Source organism: Erinaceus europaeus, chromosome 13 (assembly GCF_950295315.1).
Source record: "Erinaceus europaeus chromosome 13, mEriEur2.1, whole genome shotgun sequence".
Classification (NCBI taxonomy): Eukaryota; Metazoa; Chordata; class Mammalia; order Eulipotyphla; family Erinaceidae; genus Erinaceus; species Erinaceus europaeus.
In genome coordinates, this window is record NC_080174.1 from 46394856 (window position 1) to 46420033 (window position 25178).

General features: G+C 50.4%; 1 protein-coding gene and 1 pseudogene across 1 annotated transcript in view; both read right to left on the bottom strand.

Moving 5' to 3' along the window:
* SDC3 (syndecan 3) overlaps nt 1-25178 on the bottom strand; it is a 43174-nt gene that overhangs the window by 12468 nt on the left and 5528 nt on the right. The gene's annotated exons all lie outside the window — the stretch shown is intronic.
* Nucleotides 15498-16852, bottom strand: LOC132542583 (mitochondrial assembly of ribosomal large subunit protein 1-like; annotated as a pseudogene).

Below are 25178 nucleotides of genomic sequence, written 5' to 3' on the forward strand. Positions count from 1 at the left end.
GTGACTAACAGCCTTTGACTCCCATATGACCTCTCATTTACATATGCCCATATATAATTAGCATAATTATTCACGCTGTTCCTTTAAAGGAAAAAGGACCCAAATGGCCCATCACCCAGCAGGCTTCCCCCAGCCCCTCACTGCATCCTCCAGGTAAGTTCAACACGTAACAGCTGTCAGACAACCTGCCCCACAGCTTCACACACATACTACAGATCCTCACACGCACACACACAGCCCTACCCTGTCAAATACAGCTGCACACACACACACACACACACAGAGACTGTGGCATGAGAGCCAGCAACACTCACCTCAACCTGTGTGCCCAACCATCACACACTCACCATCTATCACACACAGACACACCTGAGCATCCTTGCAGACACACAACTGCACTCCTCCTCAACCCACACACCCCACGATGTGGCTGCCCCCACCTGCACAATCTCACCGCCCACCTCACCCGGGGCACATATCAAGTCCCCCCCATCCCCCCAGGTAGCAGGTACCCAAGTCACACATCACTGCTCATCACTCACCCAGGGACACCCTGGATTCCGACAGGCCTCACACACCCACTTCAGGTGCCCTAGAGCCTCTGCCCTCCACCACCAAGCCTGGGAACAGCCACCCCACCAGACGTCCCCCCATCAAAAGTTTATGGAAGTCTATGCTCTCCCCAAGGGAGTCACTGAAGACTCTTAGGGGGTCCAGAGACCTCTGCCCTCCATAGCTAAGGGAGTACATGCCCAGGCCAGACACTGAACACTCTTTTTATTAAGATGTATTTATTTATTTATAAGATGGGGACAGGCAGTGGCACACCTAGTTGAGCACATGTTATAATGCCCAAGGACCAGGGTTCTAGCCCCTGGTCCCCCACTTGCAGGGGAAAGCTTTACAAGCAATAAATAAAATGTTTAAAAATTAAAGACAGAGAAAGCCAGAGCATCACTCTAGCACATGTAATGCCAGGGACTGAACTTGGGAACTTGTGCTTTCAGGCTCAGTGCTCTATCCACTGCACCACCTTCTGGGCTACACTAGAGGCAGCCTTAGCCTGTGCTGCAGCCTTCAATGGCAACCTCCCCAGTTCTTGCATGCCCATTGCACAGGTGTGTACACTGAGACTGGGGCTCAGAACTGACATCCGAGTGCAGGGTGTCAGCCTTGAATCCCAGCCTTGAACATTCCAGTACACCCCCGACCCATGGCTCCTCCAGGGTCCCACCTGAGACCCACAGCCCCACCCACCCATTCCCTCCATGACCTCACTCAGAGCAGTCCCCAGCAGCCCCACACCCCATGGAAAACAAAGCAGCTGCTCCCCCTCACACCCCACCCACACAATCCTAAGTAGGGCTTTCCACATCAGACACACACCCCACTCTCCAACGCCCACCACCAGGCCCCCGTTACCTGCACTGCAGCCCCCCTCCCTCCTGTAAGCCTAACACTCCCTCTCCCTCTCCATACACACAAGCTCACATGCCATACAGGGTGAGACATGACACCTTTCCCAATGAAAAGCACAGCCCTGCCAGTTTCCTCCACTGTCCCCTCAACAGCACCCTCCCTCACCGAGCAGGCCCACAGACTCACCCCAAAGAGGCACCTCAGGCTTCCAGTCCTGATGAGACCTGGCCCAGGAGTGACATGGGGGCCCTCCATCATTCACATCACCACCCACCCCTTCTGTCCTCTCCACAGGCCTCAGAGTAGCATCCCAGGAGGTAGTGGGGATAGCAAATCAGTCAGGTAGCAGGTAGGTCTCCTCACTTTCCCACCTACCTACCCACTCAGGGTGCAAGAGAGAGCCAGGGCGTTTCCTCTGCACCCCACCCCCAGCCTCCCTGAAAGCCCCCCCCCACCCCCATCCCATCACTCACCTTCTCAGAAAAACAGGGTGCAGTTAAGGCAGAATGAATCTGTGATTCCCCCCACCCTTTTTTGCCCAATGGACATTAAGCAGGCCACTGACTCTCTTGACACCTCAGTATTCTCCTCTACAGAATGGGGGTGATGATATTGGCAGGTAACTCAGAGTTACAGAGAATCAAAATAAGATCTTGCAAGTAAAAGGGCTGAGTGCAGGATCTAGTAGCTAGAGCTGAAGAAACCAATGCGGCCAGTTATTGTTAGCTACGAGCTAATATCCCCGGGATGATTTTCTGGAAACTATCTCATTTAAACCCCATCCTCCTCAGGCAGGAAGAGAGTCAGGATGGCTACCTTCACACTGCAGAGTAGGCTCTGATGCCCAGAGAGGGTAAGTAGCATTGTCAAGGCCACACAGCAGGGGAGAATGCAGAGAGAGGTCGAATGTGGAGGAGAAAGGGTGAGTCACAGAAACAGACACAGGCACACAAACTGGGTCAGCTGGCTGGGGCCCAGCAGCCCAGCACCCTTGTGCCGTGCTAATCATGCTGCGAAAGCTAAGAATAAAATCAAGCATAATTAATTCTGCCCCAGCTCCCTTCCCTGCATTAGCCAGACGCAGGCTCCACTCTCCTGGCTACCAGAGACAATACAGGCAGGGGTAAGGAGCCCAGCTTCCAGGTCACTGACAGTCTTGGGTTCGAGTCCGGCTCTACCAGTGGGCCACCCACTTTATCTCACTGAGCTTCCGTTTGGTGAAATGGGGAGTACACCACACACACCCCAAGAGCTGCTGTATGTATCAAATGAGATAATAGAGCAGAAGCCCCCGTGCTGCCAGCATGCAGCGAGGACTCAGAAGGCAGGGGCTAGGACTATTGGGACACATGTCCCCACCTCAGGGCTTGCCTACGGCCACAGAGGCCTGAGATGTCAGGATCAAACTCCCTGTTCACACACCTGGGAAAGGAGGCCCAGAAAGATGTGTATTATCCTCATTCAAGAAGAAGGGGGAGTGGGGGCCCGGCAGCAGTGCAGCGGGTCAAACACACATGGCGCGGAGCACAAGGACCGATTTCAGGATCCCAGTTCGAGACCCCGGCTCTCCACCTACAGGGAGGTCGCTTCACAAGTGGTGAAGCAAGTCTGCAGGTGTCTATCTTTCTCTCCTCTCTGTCTTCTCCTCCTCTCTCAATTTCTCTCTGTCCTATCCATCAACAACAGCAATAAAAACAAGGGCAACAAAAATGGGGAAAAATGGCCTCCAGGAGCAGTGGATTCGTAGTGCAGGCACCATGCCTCAGCAATAACCATGGAGGGAAAAATGAAAGAAGAGGGGGGAGTGGGGAAAGAGTCTGCCAGTTAGCACCCAAAGAAGGAAGGTGATTATTCATCCAGAGACACAGCTCTCGGGAGCAGGGTGGTCTCAGCTGAAACCCAAGGCCCCTCCAGGCTCTCTCCCTGCTGGTCCCCAAAAGGTCCTCAGTCCTGGGAGAACTCCACACTCCTTACGCTCAGCAGTTCTAGCCCGGAGACCCAGAGACCCGCCGCAGGAATGTGAGCCGGGGCCAGGCTCAGGGCAGCAGGACAGCCAAGGGGCAACACAATGGAGAGACCGGGGTGCAGAGGGATGAAGGGGGCTGGTCTCCACCCCCACCCATCCACAGCTGCCCTGGCTGTCACTGGCTGCTGGGGGGTGGGGGTGGAGGATGCATGAAGACTGTACCTACTGGGGAAGGGGCCACAGAGACCAAGTCTAGACAACAGAAAGAGCAGGGGAGACACAAAGGGAGAAGGGGCTGAGGAAATGGACAGGCCTCTGCACTTCCCCCCAAGATCAGCAAAGCCCAGAAGCATGCAGCCCCTTGCCCTTTTGCATGCCCATGCTCACAGCCTCCCAGTACCCCAACCCCAAAGAGTTGTCCCCAATGCCTCCACAAGAGCAGCTGGGAGGCCAGGAGTCACCCCTTCTGACTCAGCCACCCACTCAGCAAAAACCTCTGGCATCTGAGCCTCCCTGCCTACTCTACCACCACTCCAGCCCAGCCACCCCATCACCTTCTCCACTCTCCACCCCTGTGCTCCCACCATCCTCATAGGACCCTTCTCCTCACCTGTCCAGAGAGCAGGCGGTAGGCCAGCTCAGGTGACCACAAATACCAAGACTTAGCCACACCCCTGCTGCATGGCCCCCAGCTGTGTCAGATGAACAGTGGCTGGATGCTCCAAGGGCCTTTCTGGTGCTGCTACTCAGTGTACCAAAGGACTCGGCACTCGAGTCAGAGCTAGGGCAGTAAACTGGCTGAGCATGGAAATACCCTACACCCAAACTCCAGGAAACAAGCTAAGAGTTGTGCAAGGGCACAGCCATAAGGTAGCTGTCACTGACTGTTTCTTTCTTTTTCTTTTTTTTTTTTTTGGATTTTTTAAAACATTTTAAAATTTATTTTTATATTACCAAATTACATGTTTGAATCCAAACTATTCCCATCACCAGAGTTCTGAATCTTCAGTCTCCACCACAGTTCCCCTGAGGCTGGAGACATGAGCCAACCATCTTCTCTACAGCTCTCTGTCCACATTTATACATAGTTGCCCCTTCTTTTTCTGGTTCAATCCCCTCTTCCCCTCTAAGCCACTCACGACATCATAGCTACCTCCATATGTCCCTCTCCTTTTCCTTCTCTCTCTCTCTCTCTCTCTCTCTGTGCTGATGGAGCTGAAGTGCAGGGTCCCCTTATCTTCATCCTATCACTTTTCCCCCCACTGGGAGTATGGATCAAGGTTGTTTATGGGGAGCAGAAAGTAGGAGTTCTGGCTTCTGTAGCTGCATCTCTGCTGAGCACGGGCATTGACAGGTCGATCCATACCCCCAGCCTGAGTAACTACGTTTCCACAAACATGCAGTAAAAGGCAGCACATGCACTATGGAAAGTGCTCATTTCTTACCTGCTTCAAAGAGCAGTGAAGGGCCCAAGGAATGTGCACACCAAAAACCGATCTATCAGGTGGGATCACACAGATCCTGGGAAGTTCACACTAGACTCAGCCTGCCTCTCAATACTGGGGGCCTTGGGCAGGTGTCTCACTGCCCCAGGAAACATGCCCACCTCGTGGAGTTCACTGGAGAACACATTGGTGTTCCACACAGCTCAGCCATTGTCAGCTGTTCATACTATTATCATCAAGTGTTTTTTTTTGTTTGTTTGCTTGTTTGCATAATCATTAGGTTACCTCTCCCACCCCCATCATTGTTTTTTTTTTAAAAAAAGAAAAAAGAAAAAAAAATAGTATAGACACAGGCCCTTTGGAATATAACTAAAATAGGCCTACTAGCTATCTACAAAATGGAGGAACCCCCAACTCTTCACCTGCACTATTCCAGCCTTTAGTTTCATGACTGGTCAACAATTTGTTTGGCTTGGTATGTTAACTCTCTTTTCAGCCACCAGGTTCCAGATGCTAGCATGATGCTGACCAGACTTCCCTGGACAGACAACCCCACCAATGTGTCCTGGAGCTCCGCTTCCCCAGAACCCCACCCTACTAGGGAAAGAGAAAGACAGGATGGGAGTATGGATCGACCTGTCAATGCCCATCTTCAGCAGAGAAGCAATTACAGAAGCCAGACCTTCCACCTTCTGCATCCCACAATGGCCTTGGGCCCATACTTCCAGAGGGTTAAAGAATAGGATACAGAGTTCTGGTGGTGGGAATTGTGTGGAGTTGTACCCCTCTTATCCTATGGTTTAGTCAATGTTTCCTTTTTGTAAATTAAAAAAAAAAAGGTTACCAAGGGAGTTGGGCAGTAGCGCAGCAGGTTAAGCGCAGGTCACGTAAAATACAAGGACCGGCTTAAGGATCCCAGTTTGAGCCCCCGGCTCCCCACCTGCAGGGAAGTCGCTTCACAGGTGATGAAGCAGGTCTTCAGGTGTCTGTCTTTCTCTTCCCTTCTGTCTTCCTCTCCTCTCCTCTCTCCATTTCTCTCTGTCCTATCCAACAACAATGACATCAATAACAACAACAATAACTACAACAATAAAAAACAAGGGCAACAAAAGGGAATAAATAAGTAAATATTCTTTAAAAATAGGTCTGCAGCTCAGGGAGGTGATGCTCTGGTAGAGCCTAGGACTTGCAAGCATGGGGTCCTGGGCTTGATCCTGGCACCTGGTGTGGCATATGCCAGAGTAATGTCCTAGTTCTCTCTTTCATTAATAAATATTTAACGATTGAAATAGAAAATGAATCGAGTCTGATGCCACCTCAGTAGTGTTTCTGTCTGTTTGTTTTGTCATCACTAGGGCTTCACTGCTCCGAGTCAACTTTTTCAGACAGAAGGAAAGAAAGGGAGGGAACACACCACAGCACCAGAGCTTGTTCCAGTGCAACTGGGGTGGCAAGCACACGGCACAGCAAGTGCACTGCTCCCATTCTAATGGACTCACCACCCTGGGGAGTCACTAAACACTGAGTTCTACTCAAGGCTCCCGGTGGGCATTCTGTGTGATGTGAGCGCAGTCACTTTGTCATGCTTTGTTTTTCCTCAGGACATTTCTGTGTGTCCCAAATTAGAAACAGTAAACAGAGCCCTTTCATTATTAGAAATAGCACAACCAAGCAAGAGAGCTCACCTAGGATGCCTGCTTTGTCATGTGTATGACCTGGCTAATACAGCACTTGGGGGAAGCTTCAGCACGTGGGGTCTTCCCCTTCTTCTCCCTGCTTCTGTCTCTCTCCCTCCGAAAATTTAGTTCACAGTGATGAATCCCCAGGGATACAAAGAAGAGGAGAAGGATGAGGAAGAAGGAGGGAGAGTGAGGAGGAGAAAAGAAGGGGGAAAAAAGAAATTAAAAAAAAAAATGAGGGAGTCAGGCGGTAGCACAGCGGATTAAACACACAGGGCGCAAGCATAAGGACCGGCAGAAGGATCCCAGTTCGAGCCCCCGGCTCCCCACCTGCAGGGAAGTCGCTTCACAGGCGGTGAAGCAGGTCTGTAGGTGTCTATCTTTCTCTCCCCCTCTCTGTCTTCCCCTCCTCTCTTCATTTCTCTCTGTCCTGTCCAACAACAGTGACATCAATAGCAGCAACAGTAATAACTACAACAATAAAAAAAAACAAGGGCAAAAAAGGGAATAAATAAACAAATAAATATTTTTAAAAATGATATTGTGTCCTTTGGGATAAAGTGGATGGAATTGGAGAAGATTATGCTCAGTGAAGCAAGTAAGGAGGTGAGGGACAACTGCAGAATGGTTTCACTCATATGTGGAAAATAGACAGGTGAACATATGAATGTGGGGGAAAAAAAAGTCAAACTATCTAAGACTGTGGGGAATATAGCAGTTATCTACGGGGACGGGGATGGGGATGGGGACACAGACCTTTGGTGATGGGAGTGGTGAAAGAAAAAAACTATACTATAGATAGTATAGTTTTTTAATAGATAGTATAGTTTTTTAATACTTTAGAGCTTCAAATGAAGCTCTAAAGTATTAAAAAAAAAAAAAAAGCAGGAAAGAGAGGAAGAAATAGAGCACCTGTCTTAGTGAGATGTGAAACTGTAACTGTGACAATGGCGACCCTATGAACCAATATGTCCTTAAGAAAGTGAGGAGGAGTAGTAGTAACAGCACGTTCTTTCCAGTGCCCACCCTGCTGTCTTCTAGTCTGTGAAGTTCCTTGGCCCATGGACTGTTTGAGGGGAACCTTAGGAGGAGACAGAGGAACTAGGCAAAAGGAAACAACACAAACGCCTCCACGAGGCTGGCCTAGCGTCTCTGCAGACAAGCAGGCTTGGCAGACACAGCTCCCTCCCTGGCACTGGCTGGCCTGGCAGTATGGCATGGGCCCCAGTGCCCAGACACCTCACCCTGTCAGCCCAGTTCCTGTTGTCACCGGCCTCCCCGCCACCCCCGCGGTTCAATTTGGGGTGCAGACTGGCCTCCCTCTTACTTAGTCCCAAATAAAGGAGAGCTGGCAAAGTCTAGGAAGAGCGGCCCCTACTTAAGGCAGGGTAGCCTCCATCCCGGCTCCATCAATCCTCTCCACCTGCCCGCTGGCATCAGCCTTTCTGTCAGCCAGACTCACACTGCTCATTTATTTCTGTCCCCAGCTTGTGCTTGAGAGCAGGACCACCCACCAAGGCCCCAGTTCCAACCCCTCTATCCCTCAGCTGTGCAGTCCCTCCCCAGACTCCTGCACTCAACCCATTATGTTCTGGGAACTGGGAGCAGGTGAGGGGGCTCCATCAGACCTCCCACATGTTGTTTCCCAGAACACCCTCCCCCATGTCTTCGTAGACAACAGCACCTATTGCTCTGGCTCATCCAGCAGGCAGTTTTTACTAAGCAGCTACTATGTGCCAGGTTCTATGCTAGTTACTTGGAGACTCAAAACCATAAAGACAGGCATGTCCCTTCTCTATCTTAACATCTTGAACAATACCTGTGCTATAAGGCTTCTGCCTACCAACCACCTGCCTGGCGTGAAATAAGAAATCCCTGACAGAGACGGCAGTGGCACACCTGGTTAAGTGCACGTGTTCCGCGCTCAAAGACCTGGGCTGAAGCCCCTGGTCCCCACATGCAGGAAGAAGCTTCATCAGTGGTAGAGCAGTGTTGCAGGTCTTTCTGTCTACGTCTCTCTCTTCCGCTCTGCTGCCCTTCCCTCTCAGTTTCTATCTGTCTTCTCAAATCAAAATAAAACAAGTCCATCCCTAGGGGTATGACCTCAGCCACACTGACAAAACAGAGGAGATGAATGCCATCACTTGGATGGGTCTCTCCACCAGATCTCATTGGCTCAGCCACCTTGGAGGGCAGGTACAAATGTCCCATGTACAGAGAGGAGACTCTCGGGCTTGTAAGCCACCAGTGGGGGCACAGCAGGATTTGAACCCTGGCCTTGCTGCCTCCAGGTCCTCTACTTAGGGACTCCTGAACCCCTAGGAATGTGTGCAGCTGTCCAGTTTCTAATAGGATACTCATGTCCCTGGAGGAGGCTAACTCACTGTCCCTCTTCCATGAGCAAGGTCCCGGCTCCCCTGAGAACTCAACACTGTCCTGCTCCTTATCAGCACAATGCCTCATTTCTCCTCCCAGAGGTCTTACCTGGGAAGGTATGCAAGCCAGACTTCAGAGAGTGAAGCACTTGGCCCCAAGTCACACAACAATGGGGCCAGATTAGAAGCCAAGATTAGCTGAGCTTCAAGGACTATACTCTGTGCTATGGAAGACAGTATAATGGTTCTACAAAAAGACTTTCATGCCTAAGGCTCTGAAGTCCCAGGTTCAATCCCCAGCACTACCATAAGCCAAATATTGAGCAGTGCTCTGGTCTCTCTCTTTAATTAAAAGAATAAATCAATAATCATACTTTTTTTTTAAATTTTATTTATTTATTCCCTTTTCTTGCCCTTGTTGTTTTATTGTTGTAGTTATTATTGTTGTTGTCGTTGTTGGATAGGACAGAGAGAAATGGAGAGAGGAGGGGAAGACAGACAGGGGGAGAGAAAGACAGACACCTGCAGACCTGCTTCACTGCTTGTGAAGCGACTCCCCTGCAGGTGGGGAGCCGGGGTTCGAACCGGGATCCTTATGCCGGTCCTTGTGCTTTGCGCCACCTGCGCTTAACCCGCTGCGCTACAGCCCGACTCCCAATAATCATGCTTTTTAAAAGGACCATGCACTTTGTACTACAGAGCACACTTACCTCAAGCTTCATCAACCTCCCCCACCAAGAAGCTATTCAAGAATGTGATGATGGATCCCTGAGACACACCACAGTAACACACAAACTTGCATGCCTGAGGTCTCAGAGGCCACAGGTTCAACCCCAAGCTCCAGCATATGGCAGAGCTGAGTGGTCTCTGCTCTCTCTCTTGCTCATGAGAATAAACAAACAAACAAATGAATACTTTCACACTTTTCTAAAAGGTGGCTGGGGGAATAGGATTCCCAGTTTGATCCCTGGTAGTGTTCTGACTTGTCTCTAACTCCTCTTTTCTCTGCCTCATGTGAAAGTCTCATATATATTAACTAAAATAAATCTTTTTAAGTGTTCAGAGAAATAGTTCAGCCAGCTGAGCACAGGACTTGCATAACTTCAGCTCCTGTGAACGTCATTCTGGGCACCACATGTACTGGAATGGCTGCTCACATCTCTCTCCTGTGAAACTTGGCCTCCTATGAAATGTTTTGTTGTTGTTGTTTGTTTGTTTTTGCCTCCAGGGTTATCACCTGCACTACAAATCCACTGCTCCTGGAGGCCATTTTACCCATTTTTGTTTACCCTTGTTGTTGTTGCTGTTGTTGATGAATAGGACAGAGAGAAATCGAGAGAGGAAGACAGAGAGTGGGAGAGAAAGATAGATACCTGCAGACCAGCTTCACTGCTTGTGAAGCAACGCCCCTGAAGGTGGTGAGTCGGGGGCTCAAATCGATATCCTTAAGCCAGTCCTTGTGCTTCGCGCCATTTGCTTAACCCACTGTGCTACTGCCCAGCCCTCATGAGATAGGTTTCCTAAAAAATTAAAAAGAAAAAGAGAGGCTGGGAGTTGGGTTGTAGCACAGTGGGTTAAACACACGTGGCACAAAGTGCAAGGAAGGGCATCATGCTCCCGGTTTGAGCCCCCAGCTCCCCACCTGCAGGGGAGTCGATTCACAGGTGATGAAGGCTGTCTGCAGGTGTCTTTCTCTCCCCCCTCTGCCTTCCCCTCCTCTTTCCATTTCTCTCTGTCCTGTCTAACAACAATGACATCAATAACAACAACAGTAATAACTACAACAACAATAAAAAAAAAACAAGGGCAACAAGAGGGAAAATAAATGAATATAAAAAAAACTTAAAAAAAGAAAAAGAAAAAGAGAGGCCAGTAAGCTAGCTCACCTGAGTAGAGCACCAGTTCTGCCTTGAACTTTCAAGTTCCAGCCCAGCCCCCATGACACTGGAGGAAGTCCAGTGCTGTAAAATTTCTCATGTCTCTGCCTCTCTCTTTTTGAGATTTTATTTTATTTATTTTTTTAAAGATTTTCTTTTTTTTAAGATTTTCTTTTATTTATTTTTTATTATTTTATTTTATTTATTTTTATTAATAGATAGAGACAGAGAGAAATTGACAGGCAAGAGGTAGAAAGGAAAGAGACAGAGTGACATCTGCAGCCCTGCTTCACCACTTGTGAAGCTTTCCCCTTACAGGCAGGGACCAGGGGCTTGAATCTGGGTCCTTACACACTGTAATTTGTATGGTTAACGAGGTGTACCACCACTTGGCCCCACTGTCTCTTATCTTTAAAAGAAAAAAAGCCAGTTTGGAGCTGTGAAACCCCTGTTGCAACAATAATAACAAAGATTGGGACAAGCATCAGAGTCCAGCCCACCAGCCCTGAAGGGGTACGTGACAGGTTGACTGAATATTCAGGACTAAACAGAGGACAAGCAGGGCCGCCACAACAGGTGTGAGGCTCAGATGCAGCCCCACCCACCACATCCTGTGGGCATGCACAGCAGGGCCTGCTGCTGCTGAGCTGAGTCTCTCCACAGGAGAATCCACAGTGGGCTCAGGTGTCCAGGCCTGGCCTCTTATATCCCAGCAGGGGCCCTGAGCCAGGCATGCCAGTTTGTGAGCTCTTGTTGGTCCTCCAATGATAGAGGGTGGTAAGTCCCAGCACAGGGGACTGCAACTATGATGCAGAGAGGCTAGGAATGCCTGTATCCCTGTGTCCTCGTGTCCCTTCTCAAAGCTCAGCTTCTCAGCGAGGCCCTTCCTGACCACTCAGTCCACCCAAATAATCCCCCACACTGCCTCCACAACTCGGGGTTCACCACAATCTGAAATTAGCACAGCTATTTCCTTCTTGTCAGATGTCTGCTTTCACCTCCCACATTCCCATGGCCACACTCCTGTGTGCCCCAAGCCCAGAATGTTCCTGAGACAGTTGACTTCCACCAACATTTACTCAGTGAACACTGTGGCTGGGCTCTCTGCCCACCCGGACATGCCCCCATCTCCACCCCAGTCACTGGGTGTCAGGGCAGGGCCCTGTCCTTTGGCCTCTCTCCCCCACCTGTAAAACGAGGAGGACTCTGGTGGAGTACAGAGGAAGAAACAGACACACTGATCTCAGTCTGTGTTTTCATAAAATGAGTATGCAAATGAGATACAAAAACACGCAGATCTGTGGGCTCCTGGTAGAGCTACAATTACAGCCACTTTACAACCAGACCTGAAATAGGAGGAAAACAGCGCTTGCTAAGCCCCAACTGCTAGAGCCTGTGCAAGTGAGCCCCTAGCTCCTCAGACTCTGAGAAGCCAGGAGACCTGCAGGAGGTCACAGGGAGCTCAGCTGCATGGATGAGAGGCCAGGAAGGTGGGAGCAGGGTCCAAGGGTAATGAAGGGTGAGCAGGTCCAAAACAGTGTGTCCCATAGGGCCTGAGGAAAAAACAGTCTGAAGTGTATGGGAGGGGCTGGGCAGCGGTGCACATGTTACAATGTGCAAGGGCCAGGGTTTGAGTCCGTGGTCCCCAGCTGCAGTGGGGAAGCTTCACAAGTGGGGAAGTAATACTATAGGTGTCTCTCTTCCTCTCTCCCCTTTCTCAGTATCTTTATTTTGCCCAGTACAAATAAGTAATAAACTGGTTTTTCCTTTCTTTCTTTCTTTTTTTTTTAAAGATATGACAGAGAGAAATTGAGAGCAGAGAGAGACACACACAGAGGAGAGAGAAAAAACAGATACCAGCAGATCTGCTTCACTGCTCATGAAGCTTCCCCCCTACAGGTACGGAGTGGGGGCTCGAACATGGGTCCTTGTGCAGGGTAACATGTACACTCAACCAGGTGCACCACCACCTGACCCCAGTAATAAAACTATTAAAAATAAAACTAAACAAAGTATATAGAGAACTTTCACCTGATCTTGGGAGTCCCCTGAAATTAGGAGCAGGGCTCAAGGGACATCACTAGTCCTGGGTATTACTCATCTCCAGTCCTCCTCCAGCAAGCCAAGCACCCCCTGCAGGAGTCAGCCAAGGGCCAACCCAGCCCTCCAGTGTGTCCTGAGACACAGCACAGCTCTGACAACCTCCCTGGGCACATGCCAGCAAATACCACTCCTGAATGTCCCATCCATGTGTGACCTCCTATCCAGGCCCTGCCACCTGAGGTCTGAGGCTGTGCCCCCTCCTTCCCGCCTGTATGCAGGGTTATTTATAGTCCATCAGAACTCACATGCACTGGAGCTATGACTCCCCATCCCTGGCCCAGGCCCATCCCACTGGCTTCTGAGTTGCCCCATTTGCAGGGACAAAGCAAACCAGACTCAAAGGTCTGAATCAGACAGTGAGGCCTGAAATAAGAAGCCAGACAGTAAACTGGTGAAGGGACTGGCAGAGTCCTCAGCCATGTGTCTATGATTATACCTGCCTTCAGCCTCAGATGACATCCTAAAAGACGCAGCTGGGGTCAGACTGATGCCAAAGTTCTCACCTTCATCTGCTGAGAGCTGGGAGACAGGTGAGATCTTGCAATGAGCAGGGACCCAGAAGTCAGAGTGCAGAGGTTCAAATCCCAGCACTGGCCAACAGCAGCTGTGTGCTTACTGGCAAGGAAGTCTGCTTCTCTGAGCTCAGTTTCTTATCTTACAAGGTGACACAATCATAGTACTCACTGGGCTAGAAGGATTGCATGAGATGTTCCAAACAAGACCTGCATACCAAAGCCTAGCTACTTCTCTGTTGGGTGATCCTACTTAAGCCTAAATTGTCCCCACTGCACGTGGGTCAAATGGCCTAGGAATCTCAAGGACTGACGTACAGGGGCTGATGTAGATGGGAAGTAAGCACACACAACCCTTTCCCTCTGTTCAGAGGAAGAGGGGCAAGAGTCCCCACCCTCCAGCACCTTGGCCTGATCTCAGGGGTCCCCTGAAATTAGGAGCAGGGCTCCAGGGACCTCACTAACCCTGGGTATTACTCATCTCCAGTCCCCCTCCAGCAAGCCAAGCAGATCCTGCGGGAGTCAGCCAAGGGCCAACCCAGCCCAGCCCCAGCCCAGAGCACCCCACCATCTCCCTTAAGCATTTTATCTCCTCTCAGTAAGCACTTGGGGATTTTTATAAAAAGCATGCCGTTGAATCTTCTAAACAGTTCCTCTGGAGAGAAATCATCTTTCCAGTTTTGCAGCAAAGCATCCTGCCTTGTCAAATATAGATGTTCTATAAATACCTGAGGGGTGAATGGATGCAAGAAGGAAAATGATCAGAAAGTCAGGAAATCACAAGTGTCAGTGAGGATGCAGAGAAGCCAGAACCCTGACACCCCTGGTGGGAATACAAAAGAGAACAGCCACTCTGGAGAACAGACTGGCAAAGCTCCTTGAAAGGTTCCACACAGAACCACCAGGACCCAGTAATGCTACTCCCAGGTATGTATTCGAGGGAAATAAAAACAGACATGTGCATACATATAAATAGCATCATTCATTATAGCCCCAAAGTAGAAATAACACAAATGTCCATTAACTGCTATATAAACAGATAAGATGTGGCATGTCTCTACAATGAAATATTATTCAACTGCAGTGTAAAAGAGAAATGAAATGGGTGGTGACACACCTGGTAGAGCACACATGTTATCACTATAATGCACAGAGATCTAGGGTCAAGCCCCACTCCCCACCATGGGGAAGGGAGAAGGGAAATTTCATGAGTGGTGAAGCAGTGCTACAGGTGTTTCTCTTTCCCTCTCCTCCTCACTTTTTCTTTTTCAGTATGTTTGTTTAGTTATTGCATAGAGACAGACAGAAATTGAGAGGGAAGGCGATGACAGAGAGGGAGAGAGACAGAGAGGCACCTGCAGCCCTGCTTTACCACTCATGAAGCTGTCCCCCTGTAGGTGGGAACTGAGGGCTTGAACCTGGGTCCTTGGCCCTATAACATGTGCACTCAACCAGGTGCACCACCAACCGGCCCCTTCTCTCCCTCTCTGTCTCTCCTCCCCCTCTCAATTTGACTGTGTTCTGTCAAATAAAATAAATAAATATTAAGAAGAAGAAGTAAAGTTATGAAATAGCTGCCAGAAGGATAAATTTTGAAAATATTGTGCTAAGTGGAAAAAGTCTGTTGAACACACTGCTGGGGAAATAACTCAGCTGGTAGAGCATAGGACCTGCGTACCCAAAGCTCCCAGTTCAATCCCCAGCACCAACGTGCCAAAGTGTCCTCTTGCTTCTCCCTATCTCATATGAAAGAAACTTTTTTAATTTTTTAAAAATATTTATTTGTTTATTTCCTTTTGTTGCCCTTGTTGTTTTATTGTTATAGTTATTATTGATGTTGTCATTGTTGGATAGAACAGAGAGACATGGAGAAGGGAGGGGAAGATGGAGAGGGGGAGAGAAAGACACCTGCAGACCTACTTCACCGCCAGTGAAGCGATTCCCTGCAGGTGGGGAGTGGGGGACTCGAACCAGGATCTTTCCTCCCATGCTTGCGCTTTGTGCCACCTGCGCTTAACCACTGTGCTACCACCTGACTCCCCTTTTTAAAAAATTTTTTGGTAATCTTATTTATTTATTTATTTATTTTCCCTTTTCTTGCCCTTGTTGTTTTTTATTGTTGTGGTAGTTATTGTTGTTGTTATTGATGTCGTCATTGTTAGATAGGACAGAGAGAAATGGAGAGGAAGGGAAGACAGAGAGGGGGAAAGAAAGATAGACACCTGCAGACCTGCTTCACCACCTGTGAAGCGACTTCCCTGCAGGTAGGGAGCTGGGGGCTCAAACTGGGATCCTTAGGCAGGCCCTTGCACTTCGGTCCACATGCGCTTAACCTGCTGCGCTACTGCCTGACTCCTTTTTTTTTATTATTATTTTTAATGATTAACACAGATAGTCATTTTATTCATATTTGAACTCCACTGGAGTCAGGGACAAAGTGTCATCTTCTATTCCAAGAATGAAGTCTTCAGGTAGTGACTGAGGTAGTATCTCAGCTAACTGATCATCATAAGAACGTAAGGCCCAGGGGGTCAGGTGGTGGCGCAGTGGGTTAAGCGCACATGGCGCAAAGCGCAGGGACCGGCGTAAGGATCCCAGTTCGAGCCCCCGGCTCCCCACCTGCAGGGGAGTCACTTCACAGGCGGTGAAGCAGGTCTGCAGGTGTCTATCTTTCTCTCCCCCTCTCTCTCTGTCTTCCCCTCCTCTCAACATTTCTCTCTGTCCTATCCAAGAACAAAGCAACGTCAACAATGGCAATAATAACCACAATGAGGCTGCAACAACTAGGGCAACAAAAAGGGGGAAAAATGGCCTCCAGGAGCGGTGGATTCATGGTGCAGGCACCGAGCCCAGCAATAACCCTGGAGGGGAAAAAAAAAAAAAAAAAAAAAAAGAACATAAGGCCCATAATTTCTCTATTTCATAGGTTTCTCTGGTTTCTGGAAGCATCAAATGAATCACCAAGCTGCCAAAGTCCACACAGAGCCAGTCATCAGTGTCCTTCCCTTCAATTTTGATGTGAGACTCACTTTACTCTTTAGGTGTTTGTACATTTTCACAATGTAGTATGCCATAGCATGCAGATGTCGGGTGGAAGTTCCACTATTAATCACAAAGTAATCTGTGTATTTCATTTCTGGAGGAACTCTGATCACACAAATGTCTCTTGCATTTTCTTGCCTCAAAAGGGAAACCAGCAGATCGATGTCAAACTTAGGACCAGTATGATCTGCGGGGCCCAGCCCCGGGCATCTTTTGGAGACTGTCTGCTTGTCCAGCTCCGGCCCACAGTGTAAGTGGCACACACACTTGGGGCTCAGGCAGGTTTGGCCAAGCATTAGTCTGGTCAGACACTGGCCCCCTGCCAGGAGCTGAAACCTGGGTGCTGTGCTCAACCCCGGGTGGACTGCAGGATGCAGGGCGTGGGTCCACGCCAGTGCACAGAGCAGCCGCACCACACAAGCACCGGGTCCCATAGCTGTCACCGTGGGTAGACTTATCTTTATTTTTAAGGGGCAGAGTGATAGATAGCATGATAGTTGTAAAAACAGACTTTCATGCCTGAGGCTCCAAGGTCTCAGTTCAATCCCCAGCACCACCAGAAGCCAGAGCTGAGCAGTGCTCTTGTTTAAAAATAAAAGCAAACAAATAAATAGTCATAATCTAAGAGGTGTACAGCTGATAAAGTGTTGAGCAATCAAGCATGAGGTCCTCAGTTTAAACCCAGGTGTCACATGATACTCTGGTTTATTCTCTCTCTCTCTCCCCTTTTGAAATAAATCAATCTTTAAAAGAATCTTTTCTAAAGCCTGTCATGAAAGGACACATATTACAGGATTCCACTTAGATGAAATGTTTAGGATAAGCAAATCCACAGAGACAGATAGTAGATTAGAGATTGCCTGGGGCAAAGGGGCTGGGGAGCCATGAGGCCTGACTACTAATAAGGACAATAGTTCTTTGGGGGGCAATAAAATGTATAAAATTGGTGGTTATTATGCCACTCTGTAAATACACTAGGATGAATTGAATGAAATGTATAAATTGAATTATACCCCTTAGACGGTTGAACTGGATGGTGAATTAAATTTCAATCATGCAATTGTTTGGGGTGGGGGATAAAGGATAAATATGAGATGGAGGTTCAAAGAGGGTAAGAAATTTGTCCAGATAACTGACTTGTCTTTAAGACTTTGAGAGAACTGTAGTGGTTAGTGTGTGTGTGTGTGTGTGTGTGTGTGTGTGTGTGTGTGTGTGTGTGTGTGTGTGTGTGTGTGTGTGTGTGGTGGGACAGAACTTTGGTGGTGGGTGTGATGCGGAACTATACCCCTACTATCTTATACTCTTATAAATCACTAATTTTTTTAAGAAAGGAAGAGAGAAAGAGGGAGAGAGAGGAAGAGATAGAGGAGAGAGGAGAGAGGAGAGGAGAGAGAGAGGGAGGGAGGGAGGGAGAGGGAGAGGGAGAGGGAGAGGGAGAGGGAGAGGGAGAGGGAGGGAGAGAGAGAGAGAGAGAGAGAGAGAGAGAGAGAAATGTCCAGGGCCATACAGTAGAGTCCAGACTCAAAGACTCCAGTAGGAAAGAAAGTGAGAATTCTCTCTGTTTACCTTCTTCTTCGATCTGGGATGATGGCTCCCAAGCCCCAATCCTTGCCCCCAGGAAAGCAAACACTGGCTCTGCAGACCACAAGTGAGAGAAGCCCAGCAGAGCAACTGCCATTTCTCTATCTGTCAAAGGCCACTTTGTCAGGTGGGATGGGAGACAGGAAGCAAGCTTGGCCTGGAGTGACCTAACAGGAGGGAGGTGACTCCAGGCTCCGGCTGTCTGCCATCTCCATCCCTGGATCCCAGTGCCCCCAGCTCTGGGTCTCAGAAGCTCATTCTCCATGCCTGGGCTCCCCTCTTCCCTGGGGCCACCCTCCACTAATGCACCCAGAAAGAGACATGAAGGCACACCCCCACCCAGAAAGGGGGCAAGAGTGTGGTAGGGCCCTAGCAGTGAAGCTGTGAAGAGCTTCTGAATTTGAAGGCCATCCATCTGCCCCTGTGGCTGCCTGAAGCAGCTCCAGCACCCATTTTCAGCCCTGCCCATCTCTAGCTGGCTCCACCCTGCCCAGCTGGCAGCCAGGAGCCTGGCTGGTTTCTGCTCTACATTCTGTGTGAGGGCCTGTCTGTCCTGAGGTCTGGGTCTCCACACACCCCTGCCAGGTTGAGCTCAGGTGCCAAGCCCACACCCCTCTTGCTCACCACCTCAGTAAGATTCCTCACCCTGGCTCTGACCCCCTCCAGTCACTAAAAATCTGCCTCACAGTGCAGACTGGGTGCACCAAGGACCCCAAGGCAGGGAAACTAAGAACTCCACAGCCCTCCACCCTACCCATGGGCAGAAGGAGCCAGTGAGACAGTCCCCACCTCATCTCAAGACTTCCTGCACCTGGCCAGCCTGCCTTCACACCTGTCAGCTGAGCCCACAAAGAATCCACGTTCCCGCTAAGGAAGTCAGAGAACCAGCATTCCAAGGTGGGGACATGTCTTCTCTACACTCATTGCTTGATGGTGGCTTCTCTGACTAAACACTGCTGTTTGTTGACCTCGGCTGTCCCATCATCTTACCCTCTGTAGCCCCAGTCCTACAAGCCTGCAAGCAGAGGCAGGATCACCCCCTTCTCCGGCAAGAGCTCTACCAGGACCAACCTAGACCCCAAGGCACCAGGAAGGCCTGGACAAATGAGTCCCAAGTGGCCTATGGGGAGAAGGACCTAGGTTCAAAAACATGGGGTGCAGAGCTAAGCAATGCCCAGAGCAATAAAGTTCCAGCAATCACCAAATAAAAATAAAGTCCCCTAGCAACTCCAAATGCCCCAGGCACTGACTGACATGTCCTTGCCCAATTTCAGTTCCTCTGGATGCTTCCTTTCCCACCTCTGTCCCTTTGTCCCTCCTCAGCATCTCCCTCTTAAGCCAGGAATGCCAGAAACTGGGGACCCAGAAACCTGAAACCAGGATGCCTCATGGGGAAGACTGACTCAGAGTCCACAATAAGGGTGATGTAAACCCCCCTTTGGTTTCCCTGAGGGTCACTTCCTGTTGGTACACACAGCTACACCCTTCCCCCCACCTCCCTAGTATGTTTCCCCCTCCCTCCACACCCCTATGCTTAAGTTTGGGGAATGACACCCAATAACCTCTGGAGCAAGCCAGGCTGAGTTTGTGGAATCCCTAAAGGTCAGGCAGAGCCAGAGCCCCTCTTACCCTCAACCCCTCCTGCCTGTGGCTTAATCACCTCTAAGGAGCCTGCTGGCAGCTGACCCCCTCTCCCTGGCATGGGTTCTCTCAACTCAGGGATTAAGAACTGCGATTAAGGACGAACACATTCTGGGTGGCTCAGAGCCCAGGTGTGTGTGTGTGTGTGTGTGTGTGTGTGTGTGTGTGTGTGTGTGTGTGTGTGTGTGTACACATGTATGCAGAGGTCACATGCAAGTACATTCTAAGTATTTCTGGGCATCTGTGCAGGTACACACATAGTAAATGGGGACTCCTGAATCCCTGGCCTGGTCTTACACCTATGCCACTAAAACAGCTGAAGACAAGGCAGTAGGCCACAAACATCTTCCCTTCAGTCTCCCCAGGGGCCTCCACATCACGCACAGACACATAAACACAGACCCAGAAACACGGCTGGGCAGAAACACGGCTTTGGTTCCACACAGAAAGAAGGCCAGCCTGGACCCAGCCACAGCTGCCAGACTGCTATCTAAACACCAAGAACAGAGCCCCTTCAGGGTATGAGACCCCACCAAGTCTCTCAACCTTCTGGGATCACACTGGGGGATTCAGCCAAGCCAGAGCCCAACACCCAAGAGCACCCAAGCACTTTGGCCCTGAGAGTTCTGTTCTGACTCTTCAAGCTGGGACACCAATGAGGGTGGTGTACACCCCCCCCCTTGTCTGAAAGGCAATACTAGGGGCTGAGTTCCTGGGGCTCTGTCCTAGACACCACATATTTCTTTAATCAGAGTCTTGTTCAGCTAGGCTCCTGCTAGCCAGTGTCTGGGATTGAACCTAGGACCCCTGTCCCACAAGGCATATGAGCCAGTGGCTCTCCTACTGGGGCTCTCTCTCCAGCCCCCTATATAATAGCTGTTGGAAAAGTTATGATGTATTTTTGCATAGAAAAAAAATGAAGAGAAAAAAAAAAGAAAAAAATGTCATGACTTTTCCAACAACTCAATTTCTTTTTCTTTTTTTGGTGGGAGGGGTGATTGCAGGTGGTGAGGGTGAAAAAAAAAAATGGACAGTCCCTCTAGTCCTGATGCTAACCACCCCCTTATCCCTGAAGACAGTAGAGGAAGAGTTTCCCAAGCAGCTGCTATGTAAAGGAGAGGTTCCAGCCAGGCACGGAGTGAGTGAAGGGTGAAGAGGGAGCCCTTGCAGGATGAGGGAAGGGGCAGGTAGGAGAGGAAGAAGAAACAGTGAGCAGAGCCCCCAGAAGCCCCCAGTGTGCCCACCTTCAAGAAAGCTGGAGTCCAAAGGGACTCAGTCTGAGAGGACTGCAGCCCCTCTCACCCTCCTCTTCTCCAAGCCTGGGGGGGGGGGGGGGGTCACACCAGCAGGGGACTGGGAGAAAAGGATAAAGTGTGACATCAGGGGAGAACCAGAAGCAAAACAGCTAGGATGTGTGAAATAATAAAAAGGAAATAATGTAGCAATGTCAGAATTTGGGGAAATGAAACAAAGTAACATGTCTGAGGGCTGGGGGTGGGGAGATGAGGTAATGGGGAACTGCAACTTGTAACCCAGGAGGGCTCTAGGGCTCTGAGGAGGGAAGGTGTAACCCTTGGGGAGCCAGGGACTATGAAGCAATGTAGCAGAACAAGGGCTTGGGAAAGAATCCTAACAAGCAGAAGCACAAGAGAAGCACAGCCTTGGAATACAAAAGAGGCTCTAGCAGGAGAGAAGGGGGATAAGGAAAGGCTTTCTGCACTGAGGAGTGAGGAGGGGAGGTGGGCAGCTGGCTCCCACAGGAAAGGACATCTGTGCTGGATTGTGAAGGATGAGTAAGAGTTTGCAGAAAAATGGAACTGTCCATGGAGAAGCAACAGTTGATGGGCAGATGGCAAATGGGTAAGAAACAATGGCATACTCTGAAACCAGAAAACAGCCAGGAGACCTAGGTGGTAGCAGCTGGATGGACAGGGCAATGTTGGCGTAACAGGACAAGACTGGAGACATACACCGAGTGAGCAAATTAGAACCAATTTAGCAGAGTTCGGGTCTTGAGGGCATGCGGATAGCTGGAGTCAGTCCAGGCTTCCTGGAAGAGGTGGGTGGGAGGTGGGTTTGCAATCTAGGCAGAACAGAAATAAGTAAGGTGAAGAAACAGCATCTAGTTTGGCACTCTGCCCAGAGGTCAAGGGACTCTTTGCATGTTTTTAGATCTGTTTACTTATTTGTGAGAGAAAGAAAAATAAAGAGGGGTGGGGGAAAGAAAATGGAGTCACTCTGGCACATGTAGTACTGGGGCTTGAACTCAAGAACTTCATGCTTGAAAGTCCAACACTACGTCCACTGCACCACCTCCAGGGTCACAGGAGACAGAGCTCTTAATTCTAAATTGGCCACAGCTTTCTGTGACTCGGGGCAAACCAGTGAACCTCTCTGAGTCTGAGTCTGAGTGGTCAGTGGCAGCGGCTGATGTGACCAGCGGGTCAGCAACAGAGCAAGGACAAGGACACAGGCTTTTTTGCCTGGTGCTCCTCTGCGGCCAGGAAAGCACCACAGCCCAGCACCTAGGACTCAGACTGGCCTGATCAGAGGCAGGAAGAGCGAGAAGGGCTGGGGAAGGGGCACTGCAGCCCTGGCTGGAAGAACCACTGGGCAGTCCCATGTAGGAAACAGCCCCCCTCCCTCACCCCACCCAGCTGGACCATCCAGGCCTAGCCTTCTAACCCCTGGTCTTTCTGATAGTTTCTCAAGTGTGAACGCTGGCAGGGCCTCTGGGTAACCCTGCCCAATCTCCCCACATTACAGATGTGGAAGTAGAGGCCCCAGGGTGTGAAGAAGAACTGCCTGCAGTTGCTTGACCAGCCAGTGGCAAGATCTTAGAGGGAGTGTCCAGGAGGTGGTATAGTGAGTAACTAAAGCACTGGACTTGGAGGCATGAGGTCTTGACTTCAGTCTCCAGTACTGCAGTGATGCTCTAGTTCTCTCTTCCTCTCTCTTATAAATAAATAAATTTTAAAAGGAATTAAAACAAAATGGTCCAGCAGTAGGTTACTCTCCACTACCCACACCTTATGCAGTGCTGCCCTCACCCCAGCCCAGTCCGGGAGGCACTGCCAGCCTACTGGACAGAGAAAAAAAGCTACTGCCACTTCTGTCAGAGCTGGATTCAAACCTGCCTCTCACATAAATACAACACACCTGCCACAAACACACATCTACCCAAGCAAGACTAAGAAGGTATGTGACACTCCCCCCACACCACCCACCCCCCCCCCTGCATCCCCACAGTCCCCAGCACAGAGCCCTGCCTATAGGGGGCACTCAACAAATCTTTGCAGAATGAATGAATGTTTCCATCAAAAGCCTGCCCCCAGGGGGCAGGCGGTGGCACACCAGGTTAAGTGCACATAGTATGAAGCACAAGTACCCACTCAAGGATCACAGGCTGAGCCCCCAGCTCCCCACCTGCGGGGGGGGGGGGGGTCACTTCACAAGCAATGAGCAGGTCTGCAGGTGTCTCTCTTTCTCTCTCCCTCTCAGTTTCGCTCTGTCCTTTGCAAAAAATTACAAAAATGGCTGCAGGAGCAGTGGAAGCACAGTGCAGGCACCAAGCCTCAGCGATAACCCTGGAGGTAAAAATAAATAAATAAATAAATAAGCCTGACCCCTCTCGGGCTAGTCCTGTGAGCCCTCAGCCTGATGCCCTTGACCAGCATGGCATCCTGGGCCATGGGCAGCACAGAATCCAGCTGTCTGCCAATGGCAGTCCTGGGGATAGTGCTGCACCTCTCAGAGCCCATCTCCATCCAGAAGACAAGGAAGCAAGCACTGCCACACAGTGCGTGTGAGAAGTGAGCCCTAGCCTGGCATCCACTGAGCACATGCCAGTACACAGTGTACGTCCTTAGCATTGTCATTCTTGTCTGTCTCCCCAGAACAAGGAGCATCTTGACAGCAGAGCACCGGTAGCATTCAGTGGCAGACACCACAGCCCAACTGCAATGGCAGCCTGGCTCCAAGGGGGTGGCAGCAAGTCTGTGTGGACACCCACACCTAGTGCTGCACCCTGGAGAGGGTGGCAGCATATGGGCTCCACTGAGTATCCCAAGAAGCAGAGGTATCTTCCCCCTGCACCCAGTATAGCAGCCCCCCAGCCCGGTCCCCACACAGCCCCCCATCCCATCTAGGGAGGGGGACAGACCTAATGAGCCACCCGCAGCCCCCCGGTGCCTGCAATAGAATTGGCAATCAATTTGCTGCAATTAGATTTCCCATATCCCGCTGGTGATTGATTCTAAATTACCCTTATTAAAGTCTGGGCTGGTGAGCAGAGCTGGGAGTGGGGCAGGATTGGGGTGCAGGGGAGGCTTCCTGACAGGGCAGGGTTGCAGGAAGCTCTCTAAGAGAGCTCAGGCTGAGGCTGACCCAAGAAGCTAACTCGTGGCCCAGCCCAGAAGTAGGACGAGGACAAGGTGAGCCATAGGGTAGATAGCATCCTGGAGGAATGACTGCAGCCCCGGTCCCCCCAGGTGGACAAGCCAGGTGGTCCTGGGCTTGCTGGGGAAGAGGTGAGATAGAGGCCTGGGCCTATGAGCTCTCATAACAGCATCTCAGAGCCACCTTTGTTTCAACATGGGGAAGGCCACCAGTTGCCAGAGAGGCTTCATGAGCACACCTGAGGCTAACAGCCAGCTACAAGCCTCAGTTCTGGCTCAGGATCCCCACCCACAGGCAGTGGGTTGGCCATCTCCTCAGGCCCTCCCCAAACATCAGGACCCAACCACTATAAAGCAGGGCTGTGATGAAGGTCCTCAGCAATACGCTCCCCACTGGGGTGGGAGATGGAAAACATGATGTCTCCACAGAGCACTATCTCACTGGGGTTCCAGGACCAGGAGGGACTGGGGAGCCCCTGAGAACAAGGGCAACCCTCCACCCCCAGTCTGAACCACAGCCCCTGCAAGCTCAGCTCCTGGGACACAGAAAGGGCTGCCCCCACTCTGGCCTGTGTGAGTCCCAACCCACGCTCTCCCTCTCTGGGCAGTCTCAGCCCCCACCCAGAGGACAGCTTTGGATCATCTATCCATGGCCTTGCGCTCTGCACACACCCACACCCCATCCCCAAAGCAATTTCCTCAGTTAGACCAAGAGAGGGACAGGAAAGAAGCAAAACCCAAGCGGATAAAGTCGAAGAAACCAACTAGCTGCTGGAGCAACCCTTGATTGCTGCCTGGTGTTCATTCCTGAACAACTCAGAGGTAGAGGCACTCTCAGCTCATGGCCAAGGAGACACTGAGGCTCACGTTAAGTGAGCTTGCTGAGGTCACACCGCAAGAAAAGCGGCAGGCCAGGACTCCAACCCTGGGCCCACAGGTCCTGGAGCCCCTGTTACCTCTGCTGCCTCTTGCTATACCCTCATGCTGGGAGACTCCCAGCCTGGCAAAGCACTAAGGCCCAGTGGGCACCCAGGTGTGATAAGGCAGAACTGGGTAAGTGCCCTCTGCACCTGGCATGGAGGGCCAGCACTGGAGGGCCAGCACCAGAGGTTCCCTGTCTGCCCCCCAAAGCAGTCCACTA